We start from the raw sequence: 24,134 nt of genomic DNA on the forward strand, positions 1-24,134 counted from the left end.
GAAGCATTATATTGACACGTGTGAAGATTTTTTTTTTTTTTTTTTTGACAAGAGGACTAGAAACGAATATTTTTGAAGATTGATTGTTTTCTAAGGAAGATTGTCAAATTACATACAAAATGCTTATCAAACTCTTACAAAGTTACAATTGATGATAAAAAAACCCAAATTCTTATATGAGACTGTCCTCACCATCAACTGATGGTGAAATCAGTTCACACTTGCGAATTTAGGTATGTTACTTCTATAGTTTAGACATGTTACTTTTTTTTTATAATTTTAGAGGAGGTACTTTTTTTACTTTAGGTATGTTACTTCTATAGTTTATACATGTTACTTTTTTTATACGGAGTAGTTTTAGGGGAGATACCTTCTTAGTTTAGGTATGTTATTTCTATAGTTTAGACATGTTATTTTTTTTTTATATAATTTTAGAGGAAGTACTTTTTTTAGTTTAGGTATGTTACTTCTATAATTTATACATGTTACTTTTTTTATACGAAGTAGTTTTAGGGGAGATACCTTCTTAGTTTAGATATGTTACTTCTATAGTTTAGACATGTTATTTTTTTTTTTTAATAATTTTAGAGGAGGTATATTTTTTAGTTTAGATATGTTACTTCTATAGTTTAGGGAAAATTCTTGTGTGGACCTGGTCCACGGTATTTTAATGTGGACCCAAAGTCCACACGTGCCAAATAAATGTTCCTGTCTTCAGTCTCTCACACTCTCTCTGTCTCTCTCCTTACCTTGCCTCTCCATTGTCACACTCTGGCTTTCTGTATCCCCTTTTTCATGAACAACAAATTTCTAAGCAAATCCAAGGAAAAGAAAATCCGATCTAAAATATTGAATCGAACTCATCAAATCGAAGGGATGCACCTCGTTTAGGTCTTGCAAAAAAATTGGAAAATAGCGAACGATCGACATTCAAGATATCACAAATTCATGGTAGAATTCTCATAAATCGTCTTCCATCTAAAACCCTATTTTCGATATTTCGATCTCCAGGTATAATATCTTCCCTCCTTTCTCTCTCTCGTGGTTAATTTGATTTCATTATTTGTTCTTCAGTTGTCAGGATTCCTCAATTCAATTTAATTTAGTTTTTTTTATTCATTTCGTTGAAATCAGTTATATCAATATTTTGTGATTGATCTTTTTGTCGATTATGGTGATATTTTACTTAAATTTTGATGAATTAAACTAATTTTGTTAGATCTTGTGATATTTAATTCTTTTGGGCATCTTTGTTTTTGGTTTACTTTTTGTTCAATTTTTGATGCACTATGCAACAAATAAAGGTAACTGTAACTTTGTAAACAAAAACACTATAGAAAAATTGAATGGGCTCTATAGTGTCATTGACGCAACATTGGTAATACCTCATGCAGTCCTGCTTTGATGCTTCTATGAATTGTCGATTTGATTTTATCTTCCAACTTATTCCTTAATTTGATACTTTAACAGATGGTGGGGGAAAAGATGAATCTCTTAATGACAATATTCTTGAAATGGAACATGGAAAAGGTATATTATACAAATGCAATTTTGGCTTTGATGCACTATGAAACAAATAAAGGTAGTTGTGCAATATCTGATTGTATCAGTAAAGTAGTACACATGTTGTTTGTAAGCCTATTAGCTCAAATGGTCGAGCATTGTGTACTTTGTTTGGCACAGAGGATGTAGGTTCAAGTCCTACATAGGCTAACTTATAGTGACCTATCTTTTACATATTATGTATTAAGTCCTATGGGCTATTAATAGACTCTAACTCCCAATCATTTGAAGGTAAAATCTCTAGTCTTCCATTGTAGTGGCATTTAGAGAGGCTAGGAGCAAGCACTCTCACTGATAGTGGAAAAGGGAATAACCAAGGCAGCAAGAAGCGGAAAATAGGCAAGTTTATACTTTCCCCTCATTGCTTTTGTACATTTGTTTGATATTTGGTGTTGTCAGTAAAAGTGGCTACCTTTTGAGTTGACAAGGAGAGTAACAAAGCTTGGAGCTTTTTTGTTTGTTGTCTTCTAAGTGTTATTGTTCTGTACTGAACCTGGAATACTCTGAATTAGTACTCGTAAGATTTTGAAGATTGAACCCAAAACAAATTACACTAAAGCTGTAAATCGGGAAGTTGTTTTGTTCAATGGCATCACTTGCTGCATGTGAAGTATATTGTTGACTATCATTGTTATTGTTTTCATGGAATAACATTCATCAGTGTTATGGTTTCCTTGCGTAGGGGGCACATGCTCAGGGAGTACTTGTGCCTTCCAATATTAAAGTAGTATATTCATTGGAACAAGAAGGTCTGATGTGACTGACACTGAAGTAGATTTGAAGCAATGTTCAGACAGTTTGCAAGAAATAAAATCTTAACTTTTTTTTTTGGTTTCTTCTCCTATCTGTCTGTAGCATTTTTTTTAGTAGTAGGCCAGCAACCCTCTAATTTACTCTATACCTTTTTTTTAAAACTATAGTGACATATGTTTATTAATATATAGTCACCTTTCTCTTTAACATATACAAGTAGTTACTCTTTTAAAGTATGTGACCCTCTTTAACATATAGTGACCCTTTTAAACGCATAGTGTCCCCTTTTTGAAAGATATCCTTATTTTATCTTTAGTTACCTTTATCAAACATATAGTGACCCTTTTAAACATACAATGTCCTATTTTGAAATATATCCAGCTCTTTTATTTCAGTCACCATTTTTTAACATATAGTGACCTCTTTTCCATTTAATTTCAACGTGAAGGTATTCTAGATAAAACCACACCAAATGTTGTGCTGGTTGAGCGTATTGTAAGTATAGTGACCCTTTTTTAACGAATCGTGACCTGATAATATATAGTGACTTTATTTGAAACATAGTTATGAAGGAAATAATGCCCTTGATCCAAGTATGCATATAATGTTAAGTCTAATAAATGCGGTTCAGTATTAATTGACAAGTTAATAAATTCAGTGAGATCAAATGAGCTGAATGTCTTGCTAGAGGCCGCTTCCGTTCAAGTGGAATTAATGATATTAATCCACAGCTTACTCTTGACTGAACCCGTAGGGTCACACAAATAGTACGTAAACGGATCAAGTATTTAATAGCATTAAATACTCCATCTATGGATATTCGGAATCGATGGATCTTGGTTTCAGTGGAGTTGAGATCGTCAAAGGCAAGCAAGTGAATACTCCGGAAACGATGATATTGCCGGAAACGGAAATATGGATCGTATCGGAAATATAAATATTATCCAAGTCGTAGATGTTGCCGGAAATGGAAACATGGTACGTATCGGAAAATATTATTGGAAATGGAAATATTGCCGGGATCGGAAATATTGCCGGAAACGGAAAGATTGTCAGAATCGGAAATATTATCGAAATCGGAAAATAATTCCGGAAACGGAAATATTAAATATTTGTTCGAAACGGAAATTAATTCCGGAATCGGAAATATTAAATATTGTTCGTATCGGAAATGAATTCCGGAATCGAGAATTTAATCGAAAGCGTATCGTACGAATTAGCATCGGACGACGCCTGCCAGACGAAGGACCAGCACGAAGCCGGGCCATCGCCCAGCAAGCCAAAGCGCAAACACACGCCAAAGCCAAGACCAGGCCCAGCGCAAAGGCCAGGCCCATCCAAGGCCTTGAGCGCGCGCGCATCAAAGGCAGCGGCGAGCTGGGCCGTGCGCTGTGCGTGGGCCGTAAGGCCTGCGTGCGGTGCATTGTGCCACTCGTGTGTGTTACTCGGAATCCTAAGGCTACCGGGATTCGTAATGTGATTAAATCTAATCCTAATAGATAAAGTTTGTTTAATTAGAGTCCTTGTAGGATTATAATTAAATAGATTTGTATTCTAATAGGATTATAATTCCTTTCCATAAACTCTATAAATAGGTGTCTAGGGTCACATATTTAGACAGACAATTGAAGTATTCAAAGGTAAGATTTTGGAACAAAATCAGCCAAACACTTGTAGCCTATTAGCCGAAATTCTTAGAACCTTAAGGGCGATTCTAGTTGGTCAAGCTTAAGGCGGATCCGGACGTGCTGGAGACTGTCTACGGAGGGACGACACTTGGAGTCCTAAAGACTTATTCTTGTTCGGTTCGGGCGCAGCTAGGGAGGGAACGCTACAAAGTGTATGCATCTGAATTATGCTAAATGATTATGTGTAAATAATATGTTTCCTGGCATTAAGGTTTTCCGCATGATTTATGTTTTGTCATATGTATCATAACCTAACAGTAGTATCACGAGCCTCTTATTATTTTCATAATTTAAATTGCATGATAATGGTTAAATTTTACAAATTTGCAAGGAATTAAAGGGGTGATTAGTTTTCGTAATTAATTGCAAATTGCGTTTATTTAATTATATGTACGCAGTTTTTCGGCAGAATATTCGTTACTCAACCAAATCGAGTGATTTTTGTGTCAATTTCGTATGTAAAAGACATTCTAAAAGTTTGACAAACATAGTAATTTTCGGCCGAACCCAGAATTCCCAAATTCGAAGCCTAACTATGACTTTTCGGAGGTTTAAGTTTTTCGAACGCAAAAGTTTGTAAATTTAAGATGTTAAATTGAATATTTGCGATTCTTGTTGATAAATATTGAGTTTTTGATTGACCTACAGTATATGTTTAACAATTATGAATGCCTAGACTTGTTAATTATACAACCTAATTTGTAATTATGATTAATTTGTTGAAATTCGAATAATTTAGAATTGATTTGTTTTTCATAATTAATTAATAATTTAATTAGGTATCCATGATTAAAATCCACCATAAAAATTGTTAATTTATGTTAAATTTTAATTTTTATGACCTAGATTTGAATCCATGTTAATCGGAAATTAATTAATTAACAAATTTTCGATTTTTCGCCCTAAAATTATGAAATTAATATGATTTATTAATTTGTCGTTAATTTTAAATTAAAAATTTAAAATTTTTATGAAAACGCTCATAAATGTTGCACGCACAAAGCAAAGGAAGCTACATGTTACCCTTAAGGGGTGTTGTATAGTGCGGGCATGCGACGACGAGCAAGGGAGCTCATCGCCCATGCGGTACGAATGCAACGAGCAATAAGCAAGAGGCGCGCACGCAAAGCAAGGGAGCTGAGCGTGTGTGACTCAATGGTTAATGGGCGATGGGCGATGGGCGATGGGCGATGGGCGTGGCGTGTGCTAGGTGAGCAGTCGCGTGTTGGCAGCAAGCGAGCTGCGCCACAACGCGCGCTGCCTCGCCCAACGAGCAAAGCAGTAGCGTCGTGCTATGCGGGCTGCGCGCAGAGTGGCCTGGCATGGCTGCGATGCGTGTGGCCTGCTCGTGCGCGCCTAGCGATCAGTCGATGGGGCGCAGCTGCCTCATGACTCGATAGGGCTTGGGTGCAAGCCCAAGTGCCTCGTCATGTTACAATTGACGCGTTTTGAATTTAATTTGAGATTTTCAGTTCGGAAATAATTTTAATTAATTTTAAAATTAATAATTTAAATTGTTTTCTCGAATTTTAATTTTGAATATTATAATCACTACTACAAAATAGGCTTATAGCAACGCCCTTTTATGCAACAGTTTTACTGGCGTTGCTATATCATAGCTATTGCAACAGTTAAATAATTATTAATTTGAGTAGACTTTCACTTTGAAAAAGTGTTGCTATAGAAAAACTATGGCAACAATTGTATATCATCACTATTTTATTGCAACAGTTTTTACTTTTTTTTTTATATTTAGATGAAATATTGCAACGGTTTTTGTCAAGTATCTAAAATAAGTTAAAAATAAAAAAAATAATTAATAAAAATATTGGATTAGGTTATTGAATTTTTCCATGGACCGCAGTTTTTTTAGGATTCCCTCCTTTCCCACTTTTCACTAATTTGTTTATCCCCAAACCCTCTTCGTTCTTCTTATCTTCCATCCACATCGTGGCTCTTGATCCTTTCATAATCATTTCTTCAAGCAAGCCAAAATGGAGATTGGCGTTTCTGAATTTGCAATTGGGTCACTGAATCGGAGATAACGACAAAATCGCGAATTACATTTCTGATGTGGCGAGAAGAACAGGTTAGACGGTATATATCTCTTCAAATTCGGTCTTAATTTTCACAATTTTACTGTTCAAGTTATCAAGTGATTTTAATTGATTTTTGTTTTTGTGTGGTTTTGAGACCTAAATTAGGGTTCTATAAGGGAGTTAGGCTAATTGGGGAATTGGAGGTTTCTGAATTGGAGATTGGGACTCTGAGAGTGAGAGTTGGAGATACAGACAAATTAGAAAATTGAGTTTCTGAATTAACGAGAAGAACAAGGTTAGTTGGTATGGATCTTTTCGAATTTGGTCTTAAAATTCACGATTTAGCTGTTTAAGTTATTAAGTGATTATAATTGAATATTTTTTTGTGTGGTTTTTAGAGCTAAATTAGGGTTCTATTAGGGAATTAGGTTAATTGGGGAATTTGTTTGATTTTTATTCATGCATGTATTTTTTTGATTCAATGGTTTATTTTGGATGAAAATCTATAATATGTAATTATTTGTGGAGGGAGTCGGAGTAGATTGTTCATCATGATTTGTAGATAATTAAGATTGATCAATACAACTAATTTAGATTCAAGTTTGTTTCAAAGGGTGTATAAAGATGCAAAGTCAATTAGTCATTACATTCATTTTTGTTGTTGAGTTCCCATGTTTAGCGTTTCTCCAGCTTGTACTTTTTCCCCATCAGTGTGTCTCTAAATAGTTTATAACAGGGGTCTGCAAATTGTCTTGGAACTTCCCATATTAATCCCCGAGCTCCTTGTACTTTCTCCTTGTAAATTTCCGATATTAGCCCGTGCTTTGCGTTTTAAGCACATCACAATTATTGGGGCAGGCCTAATCTGCCTCTGGTTTGAACGGAGTATTGCAGAAGTTCAACTACTCTTTGAGTCTACATAGAAAATGAAAACGAGAAAAATTACTTGAAAATAATGCTAAACAAACGATTGTCTGATCCAGGCAGAAATAATAGTGTACCTGTAATTGGTTTGTGATTTAATGGTCACAGACTCACATACTCAATGCGTTGCTTAGTAAATATTCAGTTGTTTTGCTGCAGTTCTGTTTATTTCTTTTGTTGTCTTGATCAGTTGGTTGTTTGATGATGATGTTGAGTTGCAATTTGTTGTACTCTAGTCTTTACTACTGCTATAGTGATTTTGGTGTTTTTGACGATTGGAGTTGGTTGCTTTCTTGTTTAGTTGGTATTGTTGAGCTGCAGGTAACCTTATTGCCTTTTGTACCTCCTGATCTCACTATCAAATACCATGCCAACAACATGTACAAACCCATAGATACATAAGTTGCACGAGCTTAGCTTGATTTTGTTAATTTAGAGGAGATGGGGACTGGCCTAGGCTATGTAACTTAGAGTCTTCCATCCCCTGGTGTAAATGTATTAAGACATAAAATTTATGCAATTGAACCTAATATTTTCTGTTGTTGGTTGGTCCACTGGTGGATGCCAGTTTGAACTTTCCATGTCTTAAGCAAGTAAACCAAAGGACACATTCTTGACAGGATATGTATTGACTTAAATCCAAAAAAGGCATGAAATGAGTACAACAAACTAATAGCCAACTATTCTGATCTGGTTTTCTTTTTAGTTATGCTCTGATCTGTTGCTTGCTATTCAGTTCTATTATGCTGCTTGTTGTTCAGTTCAGTTCTGATCTGCTTTACTGTTCAGTTCTGTTCTGATTTACTTTGTTGTTCACTTTCGTTTTGATCTTCTTTGTTGTTCAGTTCTGTTCTGATCTTCTTTGTTTTTCAGTTTTAGGTGATTAATAGGCTAGTGAAACAATGTTCATCAGTAATTAGGTATTTATAGGTTAGAAAAAATCAACTTGATCTCCTGAATGATAATTTACTATGATTCTTGTCGAGTTTGGGTTTACAGCTTGACACTATGGCACCGACTTATTCTTGTTATGTTTTTCTCACTTGTTACATTTGATGTTGCCATCTATGTACTTTAAGCTTTTGTGTGCCACAAATCCATCCATTGTTTATGTGAAGGTTGCAAAATAGATTCTGCGCGTCTCATGGCATCATTGTCCCTCCTCAATTGGTCAAGGTGGTTCAATCCCATTAATGTTAACCTGGCTTCTATTATACAAAAAGATCTTTCACTCGAGTGTTTTCCTAGAGGCTAGCCTAGTTTTCTCTCGTGACAATTTCAGAAAATAATTTTGGACACCATTGTATTTTCTTGTATTGTACTCGCATGTTAACATGTTCTACCATGCCAACCATGGTCCATGTATTCGTTGTTTCACCATGACACCATGCTATTCTCTTGTAGCAGTTGATTCAGTCTGGTTCTTTAGCTTTAAGTTGAACTTGATGGTTTTGGTTCTTTAGCTTTTGTGTCTGATCTGGTTCTTTAGCTTTTGTGTGCCTATGCTATTCTTCTGTGCCTAGTCTGGTTATGGTTTAAGTATTGATTCTCTGGCACACACATATCCAATAAGTACTTAGCCTTTAGAGACTTGTTGTCATTAGTTAGAAGTATTAGATTGGTTGTGTTTAGCCTTTCGAGACTCGTTGTTCAGTTCAGTTGTGATCTGTGTTGCTGCTCAGTTCAGTTCTAATCTTCTTTGCCGCTCAGTTCTGTTCTAATCGGTTGCTTGTTCAGTTCGGTGCTGATCTTCTTTGCCGTTCAGTTCTGTTCTGATCGGTTGCTTGTTCGGTTCAGTTCTAATCTTCTTTGCCATTCAGTTCTGTTCTGGTCGGTTGCTTGTTCAATTCCGTTTTGATCTGCTATGTATGTTAAATAATATGCTTCAAGTAGTGGATAGTACTATGTGTTTCCTGTTTTTCCTAATTATGATGCTTTATTATAGCTAAGAGAGTAAGTCGGTGTTGGTTATTACTTAGTAAAAGTAGTGGATTTTATTACATGTGTTAGTGGCTGTTTGATGTACTTTTGTGTTTACTATCCCCAACAAGGTGAATTATATAATAGCTTAGTGATGGAAGATTCGGGTCATAGTTTAGCTAACAATAGCTTATATGGCGATGTCACCTTTATAGCTTAGTGAATACAAAATATTGCTATGAACTTATGATATACCTTGCATTGCCCTAGACTAATTTACACAGATTAAAGTGGGAGCTTTAATGACAAAACATGTACATAATGAAAATAAAATAAAGGAACTAAAATAAAAAAAAAGTATATATAGTAAGAAGATTTGAACTCATGGCAGGTGATTAATTGAATAGGAACGAAACCAACAGATCCACTGGTTGGTGTAGTTAAATATGATACAAATTGGAGGAAAAGGTCTCAAACCCAAGACTTGTGCGTAGCGACACCTTATACCTTAACTACCAACTAGCTTAACCAAGTAATTAATGATATTATTGGAACAAATTAAATCTAATAAATCTTAAAACATAGAGGAAAATTAATGAATAAAGTGTTAGGTTATGATACATATGACATTACATAGATCATGCGGAAACAACCATTAACCCAGGACAACATATTATTTACACATAATCATATAGCATAATTTAGATGCATACTCTTTGTTGCGTGCCCTCCCTAGCTGCGCCCGAACCGAACAAGAACAAGTCTTTAGGACTCCAAGTGTCGTCCCTCCGTAGATAGTCCACAGCACGTCCGGATCCGCCTTAAGATTGACCAACTAGAATCGCCCTTAAGGTACTAGAAAATTTCGGCACTTTTATGAGCAAGATGTGTGTTTTAATTTTCTCTCAAAAACTCACTTTTGAATACTTTGAAACTTGTTATAAATTGTGAGCCCTAGCCTCATATTTATAGGGGTATGGAAAGGGAATCGAAATCCTATTCAGATACAAATTAATTAAACCTAGAATCCTACAAGAACTCTAATTTAATCAATTTATCAAATAGAATTAGGAATTTAATCATTAACCGAACTCTGCATGTTTTAGGAAACGTGCACGAACACAAACACTTGCACACACACGCACGGCTGCCACGATGGGCCCCATGCGTGCGCGCGAGCAGCAGCCCACACAGCGCCCGCGCGCGCTGCGCAGCCTGCTGGGCCTGGCCTTGCGCTGGGCCTGGCGTGGCTGTTTGTGCGGCGCGCTTGGCTTGCTGGGCGATGGCCTGGCTTCGTGCTGGGCCTCGTCCGGCAGGCCTCGTCCGATGCTTATTCGTACGATGCGCTTCCGATTAAATTTTCCGATTCCGGAATTCATTTCCGATACGAACAATATTTAATATTTCCGATTCCGGAATTAATTTCCGTTTCGAACAAATATTTAATATTTCCGTTTCCGGAATTATTTTCCGATTCCGGTAATATTTCCGATTCTGACAATATTTCCGTTTCCGGCAATATTTCCGATTCTGGCAATATTTCCATTTCCGATAATATTTTCCGATACGTACCATGTTTCCGTTTCCGGCAACATCTACGACTTGGATAATATTTATATTTCCGATACGATCCATATTTCCGTTTCCGGCAATATCATCGTTTCCGGAGTATTCATTTCTTGCCTGTGACGATCTTAGCTCCCACTGAAACCAAGATCCGTCGGTTCCGAATATTCATAGATGGAGTATTTAATGCCATTAAATACTTGATCCGTTTACGTACTATTTGTGTGACCCTACGGGTTCAGTCAAGAGTAAGCTGTGGATTAATATCATTAATTCCACTTGAACTGAAGCGGCCTCTAGCTAGGCATTCAGCTCACTTGATCTCACTGAATTATTAACTTGTTAATTAATACTGAACCGCATTTATTAGACTTAACATAGAATGCATACTTGGACCAAGGGCATTATTTCCTTCAGTCTCCCACTTGTCCTTAGGGACAAGTGTGCATTTCCTAATTCCTTTGTCGCTCGATGCTTGCTCTTGAACATAAGGTAAGAGTTGTCATCCTTATTATGTCCAGAGGTGTTTCTCGGTTTCAGAGTTCAACTGATCAAATAAACAGATAATCATAGCCTATGATTCATCCGAGCACGGCCATGCATTTCACAGTTTCTAGCTCTCCGAGTGGCCTTGTACAACTTTTAAGCATCTCATCCCGATTTATGGGAGGACAATCCCAATCTTGCGATCTTGAGATTAGACTTCGTTTGATAGGTGATTACCTGAGCGTTGCCTTTATAGCCTCCTTTTACGGTGCGACGGTTGGTCAACGTCAAAGCAACCAGTTCTCAAACAAGTAATCTCAAATCACTCAGGTATTGAGGATTTAGTGTCTAATAATTTTAATGAAATTTACTTATGACAGATTTTCATCTCTTACAGTAAAGTTTCATAGGTCTTGTCCGATACTAGTCTTCCCAAAGTAAGTATCTATGCAAATGATTATGACATTGCCATGTCCACATAGTTCAAGAAACAGAACTACTAGTCATCTTGCATTCTAGTCGTCTAACGTTTTCTATGCGTCCAATTTTATAGAAAACTCCGACTAGGGACCATTTTCAACTTTTGACATTCAAGTTCACTTGATAGACATTTCTTAGTCACAGGACTGGTCCTGACAGTCTATCTTGAATATATCGTCAAATTGAAGGGACTCATCATTTAATACTAAACCAAGATTAAATGGAATATGAAAATACATTTCATATATGATAAATGTTCAACCCAAATGTTTTATAACCATGGGCCTCAAACCCATCTTCTAAAACAATTCATGGAATTCAAAGCTATGCTTGATTTCCAGTGCTACAACGTGAGTGTTGATTCTCACTTGTTGCATAGGTTTAGTTATCATGCTTTGCCAATCTTAATATCCTTTTCATCGAATGTTCTTTGAGATATGATGATAAGATCTTTTCGAGTTTGTTTATTATGTGATCTAGTCTTTCTTACTTCGATGGTGGTTTTACTCATTTTGCAATGAAGAACCATCAAGTTAGCAGACGTTTTTCTTGCTTCAAGAGTGGTTCTACGCATTTTTCAATGAAGAACCATCAAGCCAGCAGATAGGTGATCTACCCAAGTTCAGTGAAGAACTTTAAACAACCCTGTTTTATTGCTTCTTAGGCAATAATTACTTTTACTTCAACTGTATAGGTTGCTAGTGATGCTTTGTTTGGATTTACCTATCCAGGCAGTTCATAGATATGTGGAAGATTCTCCAACTATATCTTAGAACATAGAAATTATTATTTTAATTTCCCACGCAACAACTCATGGTCTCCAACCCATGTTGCCATTTTCTAAACACGATGCTCTATAGCTCGTCCTTATCAATGGTTAACTCCAAAGGGTCTTTCTTGATCCTTTGCCAGTGTTTATGCGTGTAGCATCAATATTTAGCATATCTTTATTTCCTTGAATCAAGAACTATTCCTATGTACCTTTTCAAGTACCATAAGTATTCTTGATCTCAATCTAGTTGATCTTTACTTAGATCAATAGAGATTGGTATATGTTCGTCATGGCTAAAGTCATACGATACGTTTTTGGCGATCCTCATATTATATCATACATGATAAATTCTTTTGCAGAATAATTCCCAATTGAATTCTATTCATGTAACTTTAGCTCATTTAGTTTCAGTAGATACTAAATCCAGCTAAATTCTTTGACATATAATATAGGTTTAAGAATCTTACTTAGATTCTTTGATGTTTAACTTAGTAAATGCTTATACATAGTTCAAACATCCTTTACTTAGATTTATTCATATGGGTCGAATATCTCCAATGGAGTCTTTCGTGTTTGATTTAGTAAATGTCATTACTTAATCCAAAACAATATCATAAGATCTTTGTAAATAGATCTTAATATCCAGTATGTACTAAGTTTCGCCATGGTCCATCATTGATGAATAATTTCAAATCTAAGTCATTAGCATTTGAATGTTGTTTCACAATAGAGAGATATGTGTGTGATACACATAGGACCAAATAAGTTTTTATGTACTCCCACTAAACTTCTTATACATCTATAAGAATCATGTATATTTTACGAAACTAAAATGCTTATTAGCTTCACTTAAAATACAGTTCCAATTCCCAATTGCTTGCTTAAATCTGTACTTAGATTTTATAAGCTAGCTTTTCTTTTCAAGCATTTATTTGGATCCACAAATTCTATGACATACCATGTACATATTATATTCCAACATTTGATTGAGGAATACGTTTTGTCATCCAATTGCCATATGTACCAATATGCAATCATTGCTTGAATTATAGACTTAAGCATGAGGTTTCAACACAATCCATGCCATGAATTTGCTTGTAACCTTTAGCAACTAATCTAGCTTTGTGTGTGAACACAATTCCATGTTTGATGGTTTTTATCCTTAAAACAAACTTGCAACCAATAGGTGTGAAACTATTCTTGCAAATCAACAAAATTTCAATTTTGTCATCAAAACATTGAGTATGTTTTATGGCCTTTAGCCATTTAAAACATTTGAGTCTATATATGGCCTCTAACCATTTTAGGTAATCTGGGTTTCGTCATAGCTTTCTTACAGGTCACAAACTCATTAATCTACATGATAATAGTTTGACTGTAAGTTGTAGGTTTCTTCACTATCTAATAGAAGAATCGCATAGCTTTAGTGACCTGAACTCCATGTTTCTTCACTTTCCAATAGAAGAATATCATAGTTCCAGTGACTTGAACTCTATGCCTATTTTGGGTATAGAACATCAAACAAATAGAATATCAGTAGCCACTTGAAAGTCCTTTGAATATTCTGTTCTCCTTGAAGCACTTGTAAAGTCTTCTAAGAGATGTCTATTCTTTAAAAGCCACTTCTAAAGTCCTTAAAGAATACGTTCGGGTTTTCTGAAGCACTTCGAAAAGCCTCCGGAATGTCCGTTTATGTTTGTTGTTCGCCTCGAAGACTTTCGAGGTCTATTTTCTCCCACTTGTCATTTTGGAAACGAATCTCCAAAAGGACATCATTTCGAGCAAACAAACATTATGTTCTCAAAATTTCGTGGTAGAAACAATACCCTTGTGTCTCATTTGAATAAATCACAATGAAACATATATCTATACTTGGGCCTTAGTTTGTCGAATGACAAACACTAAGCTCCCACTGAGTTTAGGAACTCTCTAGATATATTTTATGAAAAGTTATTCTGAAATTACTTTTCAATAGCTTTGACGAATTTGGTTTAGTTTGGTGGTAGTTGAGCATTTTGTTTTAGAAATTATAGGAAAAGTCTTTTTGATTCATCATTGATCGAATCAAGTACTAATTGACTTCGATCATTCCAACGTAGATATGCCATATCTTATGGACCTAGATTGTGAAATTATGACACACAATCATTGATGATCATATTTGGTCTCAAGTAATCATCAACATGATCTAACCTAGATTTTTATGATTTCTTGCCAAGTGGATTTTATACTTCTGAATCTTGGAACTACCCAAACAGATTCAACTTATATCACATTTGAGTCAATAAACCTATATTCACTCAAATCCATGTGAAATAATAAAGTCATAAAATCTTTCTTTAGCTTTGAACTCTATTGTCTAGGCGTTCTAACAATAGTTCATATCTTTTGTTACTTTCAACAAGTAAGACTAGTCGTCTTAAATTGATCTAGAAATCAATTAACTTTCAAAAGTCCATCAAAATAGAGCTTTTGAATGTTAACTTGTTGATATGGTCTAAGTAACAATGCCAAAGATTAGTGGAACTCAAATCAAGGGGTTGATTTGAACCTAGTAAAGTTCTTTAAAGAGTTGTTTGTTTTAATCAAGCATATTGACTCAACCTGTAATTGACCATTTCATTCAAATAAACAAACAAACATTGTTTTTGTTTTTCTTGAATATGAGTCTTTCTGTGTTTGAAGCAGAAATTTAGGTATGCTGATTATGGAACAAAAATAGCCATTAAGTTCCAGCCTTTGAAAGGACTTAAAACAAACTAGATGACCCTACAACTAATGTAGCATTGCCATGCTTCATTTCCCACTTGTAGGTCATTAGTGTAGCCTAGCTTCCATTGTTTGAGTTTTTACCGAAGTAAGAACCTCAAGCGGTATATGATACCAAGGAAGTTTGATTGCTAGGTCACTTCTCTTTAAACATAAACTTATAGGTAGAAACGGAATCGTAAATTCCTTTCATTTGTTCATCGTTTTCCTATTTCTTGTACCCTTTCTTATAGTCTTAAGAATTGAATTCTTTAGTGTTGACTTTTATACTTTGTTAGACATGTCCAATGTCACCAACAAGGTTCTTTACCATTTTATGTTGAATATTCTGTTTCAACTAGATGATCTTACCAGAAGCTTCTAAAGTTCTCTAAGCATCGATCTATTCGAATGTCTAGGGACTAGACTCATTCGAGAATTAAATGGACAAAGATATTAGGTTGTTAACCATTGGTAAAGCTGAGCGTATTAAACTCAATGCTTTATGATCTCAAAACTACATTGTATTTTGAATTCACAAGCACCAATTGGTTTGCCATTCGATTTTGATGTTCGAAAACCACCATGAAAGTCGCTAAAAGAAACGTACATTTTAAATTGCTCACTTTCTCTCATTTCCGTGAATCGTTCTTGGATTCACTACCAATTGAGGAAATTTACTGTTACCTTTCTAAAAGGATTTATTGCAGTGCAAGATATTTAATTATAAACAATAATTAAAACATACTTTGAAGCATGCAAAGTCTAAACATTTATCATGAATAATAACTTGAAATTAAAGCAATCATGCAATTCAAACAAGTTATTAGCATTTTATTCGATTTTATTGTTCCGGCAGGTGTGAATAAAATGATTCCAAGATCCTAAAATCATTGAAGAACTAAGCACAGTTTGTCGACTTAATCCTAAAACATCTTAGGTAAGCAAAAGCCTTTTGCTAATAGTCTAGAAACTATTCTTGGTTGATAGGTACGTCTAAGAACTTATTAGGTAAACCTATCGATTTTGCCACGACATAAAAGGACTCCTTACTTATATCGTTGAGTTTCACCAAAACTAACGTGTACTCACAATTATTTGTGTACCTTGCCCCTTTAGGACCAATAAGTAACACCTCGCTGAGCGAAAACTATTACTAGATTGATGTAAAGGATATCCAAGCAAGTGTATATTTTGGCATGGCACCTTTTAACTCAATTTTTAAGTTTGGAACTTAAGGCTCTTACTATGTTGGTTAGATTTTAAGTGAACTAAAATCCTTAATCATGCAACATAATCAAGCTTTTGATCTCATGCATTTTAAGACATATTTAAAACAATAAATAACTTAAAGCATGCATAAGATAAATGTGATCTAGTATGGCCCGACTTCATCTTGAAGCTTTGACTTCAAAGTCCGTCTTGAAAATCTCCGTGGGAGGCACCATTTTCTTCAAATAGGATAAGCTATAACTAATTACAACTATTTGATGGTTCGCAGACCATATTTGAATTGAAAAACAACTTTGGTACTTTAGACCAATTACATTCAAATTAATGGTACGCAGACCATATTTTCTATCCTATTTGGGCCATACTAGTCACTTCATAACCTGCAAAACAGTGCATATACAATATATACCATTCACCCATTCATTATCATGAATGGCCCACATAGCTGGTTAGTAAAACACATTATGCATCACGTAAACATTTGCAGCAATTAATCAAGGGCACCAATAATCTACCAATTATCCAGTCCTTATTAATTCTAATCAAGTTGTTTTAACCTTAAGGATTTGTAGACCTAATCAAGAGTTTATGACTAAAAAAACGCTCCCACTTAAACCAATAAATTTATATGCTTTACTAATTTTAAACATAAAAATGTATTTCTAGTCCAACCGGAAACATACAAATTTAATTAAAATTTAAAGCTCATATCAATTTATAATTGAATCCAAAAGTTTAATTTAATTCAGTCGTATTTAAATTAATTCATGATTTTAATTTTAGTAAAATAATTAGAATAAATAAAATTTATTATAATTACAATATTCAAAATTAAAATCCAAGAAAATAATTTAAATTATTAATTTTAAAATTAATTAAAATTACGTGAACTGAAATTTTCAAATTAAACATTCAAAACGATCTTTAATCGTAACGCAAACACCCTACGCGTTGCACGCCCATGGGCCGCACGCACACAGCCATTGCTGGCCATGTGCGCGCAGCCCATGCGCTCGTCGCATAGTGCTGCATCCCCATCGCAAGCCTCCGCACGCAGCAGTGCGCGCGCGACATCGCTCGCTGGGCGCGCGAGCCATCGCTCGCTGGGCGCGCGAGCCATCGCTCGCTGGGCGCGCGACATCGCTCGCTGGGCGGGCGACATCGCTCGCTGTGCGCGCGAGCAATGCTGGCTGTGCGAGCGAGTCCTCGCTCGTTGTGCGCGCGAGCAATGCTGGGCGCGGCGCTCGTGGCACGCGAGCTTGCGCTCGCTGCGCGCGAGGCTGCGCGCTCTTGTGCGAGGCAGCGCGCGTTGTGGCGCAGCTCGCTTGCTGCCCACACGCGACTGCCTTGGCTCGCCCTTCGCCCATGCCCATTCGTCCATTGCTCGTGGCACACGACACAAAGCAGGGCTGCTGCCTTGTGCTCGTGCACTACGCCCTTGCTCATTGCATTCGTGCCGCACGGGCGACGAGCTCCCTTGCTCGTCGTCGCATGCCCGCATTATACAACACCCCTTAAGGGTAACATGAAGCGTCCATTGCTTCGTGCGTGCAAGTTTTATGAACGAATCGCATAAAAATTTAAAATTTATATTTAAAATTAATGACAAATTAATAAATAATATTAATTTCATAATTTTAGGGCGAAAAGTCGAAAATTTATTATCCAATTGATTTCCGATTGTTATGGATTCAAGTCTAGGTCATAAAAATTTAAAATTTATCATAAATTTACAATTTTTATGGTGGTTTTTAATCATAGGTTTCTAATTAAATTACAATTAATTATGAAAATCAAATTAATTCTAAATTATTCTAATTTTCAACAAATTAATCATAATTACAAATTAGATTGCATAATTAACAAGACTAGGCATTCAAACTTGTTAAACATATGCAGTAGGTCAATCAAAAATTCAAGATTTATCAACAAGAATCGCAAATATTTAATTTAACATCTTAAATTTACGAAATTTTGCATTCGAAAAACTAAAACCTTCGAAAAGTCATAGTTAGGCTTCGAATTTGAGAATTCTGGGTTCGGCAGAAAAATACTCTTTTTGTCAAAATTTTAGAATGCCTTTTACATGCGGAATTGACACAAAAATCACTCAATTCGGATGAGTAAGGAAGAAACTGCCGAAAAACTGCGTACGTATAATTAAATAAACGCAATTTGCAATTAATTAACAATTACGAAAATTAATCACCCCTTTTAATTCTTGCAAATTTGTAATATTTAACCATGTTCATGCAATTTAGATTATGAAAATAATAAGGGGCTCGTGATACCACTGTTAGGTTATGATACATATGACATTACATAGATCATGCGGAAACAACCATTAACCCAGGACAACATATTATTTACACATAATCATATAGCATAATTTAGATGCATACTCTTTGTTGCGTGCCCTCCCTAGCTGCGCCCGAACCGAGCAAGAACAAGTCTTTAGGACTCCAAGTGTCGTCCCTCCGTAGATAGTCCACAGCACGTCCGGATCCGCCTTAAGATTGACCAACTAGAATCGCCCTTAAGGTACTAGAAAATTTCGGCACTTTTATGAGCAAGATGTGTGTTTTAATTTTCTCTCAAAAACTCACTTTTGAATACTTTGAAACTTGTTATAAATTGTGAGCCCTAGCCTCATATTTATAGGGGTATGGAAAGGGAATCGAAATCCTATTCAGATACAAATTAATTAAACCTAGAATCCTACAAGAACTCTAATTTAATCAATTTATCAAATAGAATTAGGAATTTAATCATTAACCGAACTCTGCATGTTTTAGGAAACGTGCACGAACACAAACACTTGCACACACACGCACGGCTGCCACGATGGGCCCCATGCGTGCGCGCGAGCAGCAGCCCACACAGCGCCCGCGCGCGCTGCGCAGCCTGCTGGGCCTGGCCTTGCGCTGGGCCTGGCGTGGCTGTTTGTGCGGCGCGCTTGGCTTGCTGGGCGATGGCCTGGCTTCGTGCTGGGCCTCGTCCGGCAGGCCTCGTCCGATGCTTATTCGTACGATGCGCTTCCGATTAAATTTTCCGATTCCGGAATTCATTTCCGATACGAACAATATTTAATATTTCCGATTCCGGAATTAATTTCCGTTTCGAACAAATATTTAATATTTCCGTTTCCGGAATTATTTTCCGATTCCGGTAATATTTCCGATTCTGACAATATTTCCGTTTCCGGCAATATTTCCGATTCTGGCAATATTTCCATTTCCGATAATATTTTCCGATACGTACCATGTTTCCGTTTCCGGCAACATCTACGACTTGGATAATATTTATATTTCCGATACGATCCATATTTCCGTTTCCGGCAATATCATCGTTTCCGGAGTATTCATTTCTTGCCTGTGACGATCTTAGCTCCCACTGAAACCAAGATCCGTCGGTTCCGAATATTCATAGATGGAGTATTTAATGCCATTAAATACTTGATCCGTTTACGTACTATTTGTGTGACCCTACGGGTTCAGTCAAGAGTAAGCTGTGGATTAATATCATTAATTCCACTTGAACTGAAGCGGCCTCTAGCTAGGCATTCAGCTCACTTGATCTCACTGAATTATTAACTTGTTAATTAATACTGAACCGCATTTATTAGACTTAACATAGAATGCATACTTGGACCAAGGGCATTATTTCCTTCATAAAGGTTATTCCATGTGGACTCGAACCGAAACCCAAACCAGGGTGTAACAACGCCTTATAAAATAACTGTCAACCATCTTGGCCAAGTAAATAATGATATTCTTTGGAACAAATAAAATGTAATAAATCCTAAAATTGTGCGTTCTATTGGGTAGTAACGGTTTCCTACGCATACTACAGGCCAAAAAAGAATGCAGTCATCATTAGACCAACTCAGGTTTAATTTTCTAACAGGATAAAACTAACAGTTGGTATGGTTTGATGGACAGGTAGGGTACTGGTGCGTTTTGAGTAGTTGGTTGGGGTTATACTGCAGGTCTGTTTTGCTGCTTCTACTACTTCTGCTCCGTATATGTTTACCTTTCGTTGTTGGTTTTGGCTAACTTGATTGCTATTTCTCTACCAGTAGTGCTCTAGTGTTTGAGTTATATTTTGAAAATGTTGTCTCATAGAGCATATACGGCATGGTCCCGGACCAATGCCGCGTAAGTTCACAATTTGTGTATTGTCTCAAAATTGCTTGCATTGGATTGAAATTATTTATCATATAGATTTGGAACAGGTTTTAATTAGTTTCATTTTTGTGGATAGTCCAATTTTAAACGAAATTCTGCCGAATTTTTCATTTTAACTATCATTTTTGTTACATACTACTTTTGTAATAGATCCTTAAATGAAAGTCTTGATTAATTTACATGAATTATTAGATATTATAAAAAGTTGTCCTTTACCCATTATGCTTAAGGTTTAGCTTTTGTCATTCATGTTCAGCTTCTTTTTTTCTTACGTATTTTGATTTTATTCAGTGATAATAAGTTTTTTATGAAAATGTTACACTTGATTTGTTTGTTGTGCAGGATAGTGCATATATTCAAGAATTACAAGCTACTTTAAATATGGGAAGATTTATAGGGTTTCTCCGTTTATGGCACATAAATATTATGTACATTTTAAAAACGGTTTTTTCATGAAATACCCTCGAGGTTTCATATAATGCACCAAATACACATGCGCGTTTCAAAATACATAATATACCCCTATTTAAACTTATTTGCACCAAATTCCCCTGAACTTAACGGAAGTCTAACGCCGTTAGTAATTAACCTCTAATTAATCTAATTAACCCCTTAATTAACCTAATTAAACCTAATTAACTCTAAACTATCCTAAACTAATCCTAATAACTACCTAACTACAACAAACACCAATCCACCATTGTCGTCCTAATACCATAACCACCGTACCTCCAAACACCTTCGATGGCCCTTGCGTCACGTCGGCATACTCCGGCTCCCTCGCTTGACATGTCAGAGCCGCCGACGCACCTCACCGTCCCCTATTCTTGCTCCCTATTCATGAACCCATGCCTCCACAACCCAACCCAATTCTGTTAACTCTCCACGAAGTCTCTCATTTTTCATCTCTCCACCTTTACCCCATCACCATTAACACTAAATTACGTGTGGGCTTCGTCGAAGTCGAACGCCGTTGCTGCTAGTAGTGGAGGGAGTTGTGAGCTTTACTACGACAATGGTGGAGGATCTGGGCTTCGATTAAAGGACATCCATGGTTAACTACCATGGAATTGGCTTGAACGAATGAGAGGGGAAGGGATACATTACAAGAAATCAGATAACAAATCAAACCCAATTCTAATATGAAACCACACAACACCAATTTACAAGAACAAACCAAAATAAAATTAGAACATCCCAAATTCAACCGCCTACAAAGTACCGCCGGGAACACAAATTTTGTTTTTCCATAATCCCATTATTTGTGCTTAATCATCGCAAATCATCACAAATCATCCCAAACACCAATTTTGTTTTTCCATAATCCCATTAATAGTATGGGGAAAGAGAAGAGAAGATGAAGGTTAGGGTTTGATCAATTAGGGGTTAGGGTTTCTGGGTCTTCAGATTGGGTGTTGAGGGTAGAAATGAGCGAGCCGATCCACCATGGTTGGGCCCACATGAAGTAGCGTAGGTTGGTTTGCCGGCGGGGTTTACGGGGGACTTTTGATTAAGGGTGGTGGCGGTTGTGGGTAGAAATGAGCGAGTCGAACCACCACCGTAGCTGCCTCTGCTGCGGTTCCCCAGGTAGGTGGAGATGGGCGTGGAAGTTCGGTAGTGGTGGTGGTGGGAGGTCGGTAGTGGTGCCGCCGGTTGGGGTAGTGGTGTCGGGTTGGGATGCTGGAGAATGGTGGTGTTGAATTGAGTGATGGTGGGAAGGAGGAGGAAGAGAAGCAAGGAGATGAAGTTAATTAGTTAATTGGGGGCTAATTAGTTAATTAGGAGTTAATTTTTTAATTAATTAGGTTTAATTAACAGATTTGGGGTTAATCACTAACGGCGTTAGACTTCCGTTAAGTTCAGGGGTATTTGGTGCAAATAAGTTTAAATAGGGGTATATTATGTATTTTGAAACACGCGGGTGTATTTGGTGCATTACGCGAAACCTCGAGGGTATTTCATGAAAAAACCGTTTTAAAAAATAGAGCTATTTTTTCAATTAATGGATGTAGTTTTAGGAACAATATTTTTTTTACTACTTAGTGAATTGTAATATATATATTATGCTTATGAAATTAAGCTACTTGAAATGTGCACATAATTTTGAAATTAGTTTTTATGAAAATCTTATTTTACGCAGGTCATATGTATTGCATGTATATGGATAACTAAATCGATTTGAGAATGTAGCTTTAGCTCAATTGAAAGCGTTGTTATAAGCTCAATTGAAAGCGTTGTTATAAGCACAATTGAAAGCGTTGTTATAAGCTCAATTGAAAGTCTTGCCACAAACTCAATAGCAAGTGTTGCCATAAACTCAATAGCAAGTGTTGCCATAAACTCAAATGAAACAGTTGACATAAATTAGTTGCAAGTGTTGTCATAATCGAAACCGAAAGTGTTTCCATAGTCGAAACCAAAAGCGTTGCCATAAACTCAATAGAAAGTGTTGTTATAGATACAATTGGATGTGTTACCATAAGTATAAGAAAGCGTTGCCTTAGTTTAAAACTTAAGCAACAACAAGCTAATAAGTGTTGTCTTAAGTTGACGAAAATTGTTGCCTTAAGTGTGAAACTGTTGACTTAAGTTGTTGAATAACTGCTGCCACAAGTTAAAACTGTTGCCTATAAAAAGCGTTGTCATAGTTAATTATGGCAACAGTTTATCATAATTGTTGCCTAAATCAAGAAAACTGTTGCCATAGACTTATAGCAACGCCCCCTATTGGTAACGGTTTTTAAACTGTTGCTATAGGCCTATTACAACAGATAATTGGTCTATGATAACGGTTTATTGCCGTTGCTATAAGCCTATTTTGTAGTAGTGAATTATTATAAATTTTTATTTATACTAATTATTTTACTAAAATTAAACCTTGAATTAATTTAAATTCATTTAATTCAACTGAAAAATAAATTAAATAAATGGATTCGATTATAATTTTATATGAGCTTTAAATTTTAATTAAAGTTGTATGTTTCCGGTTAGACTAGAAATACATTTTTATGTTTAAAATTAGTAAAGCATATAAAGTTATTGGTTTAAGTGGGAGCAATTTTAGTCATAAACTCTTGATTAGGTCTACAAACCCTTTAAGGTTAAACAACTTGATTAGAATTAATAAGGACTGAATAATTGGTAGATTATTGGTGCCCTTGATTAATTGCTGCAAATATTTATGTGATGCATACAATGTGTTTTTACTAACAAAGTCTATGTGGGCCATTCATGATAATGAATGGGTGAATGGTATATATTGTATATGTACTGTTTTGCAGGTTATGACACTAGTAGAAAAAACCCCTATTGCAGCGGGCTTTTAGACCCCTGTTGCAGCGTACATCGTATGCTGCAACTGGGGGGCCTGCAACAAGTCTGAACTTGTTGCAGCGTACAATGTTCGCTGCAAAAAGTACTTTTTTGCAGCATACATTCAAATGTACGCTGCAACAAGTGTCAAAATTTTGGCAAAAATATTGACTTGTTGCAGCGTACAAAGTCGTGTACGCTTCAAAAGACTCCACTTGTTGCAGGGTACATCTATTTGTACGCTGCAACAAGTCTGGAATTTTGCCAAATTTTTTACCCTTGTTGCAGCGTACACATATATATGTACGCTGCAACAAAGCACTTTTGGCGGGAAAATTCTAATTTTTTTAGGGATACCTAGAGTGCCTTGCACCAAATATAGAAACCTGTCAAAACAATAATAGAATATCGCAACCGGTATAACAAATATAAAAATAATAACTGGTGTTTTGTATACCAAATA

At 36.0% G+C, this 24,134-nt stretch overlaps 1 long non-coding RNA gene across 3 annotated transcripts; it reads left to right on the top strand.

The window, feature by feature from the left end:
- The first annotated feature begins 745 nt into the window (after positions 1-745).
- Positions 746-22,451, top strand: LOC130472072 (uncharacterized). Of its 3 annotated transcripts, none has more exons than XR_008932241.1 (5): positions 746-1,011; positions 1,471-1,530; positions 1,795-1,906; positions 20,118-20,160; positions 20,702-22,451. It is a non-coding gene; the product is annotated as an uncharacterized lncRNA (long non-coding RNA). The 3 variants fall into 3 exon arrangements; XR_008932240.1 differs by having other exon boundaries at positions 1,821-1,906; XR_008932239.1 differs by lacking the exon at positions 1,471-1,530.
- Positions 22,452-24,134: the final 1,683 nt, after the last annotated feature.

This window comes from Spinacia oleracea, chromosome 4 (assembly GCF_020520425.1).
Source record: "Spinacia oleracea cultivar Varoflay chromosome 4, BTI_SOV_V1, whole genome shotgun sequence".
NCBI lineage: Eukaryota > Viridiplantae > Streptophyta > Magnoliopsida > Caryophyllales > Amaranthaceae > Spinacia > Spinacia oleracea.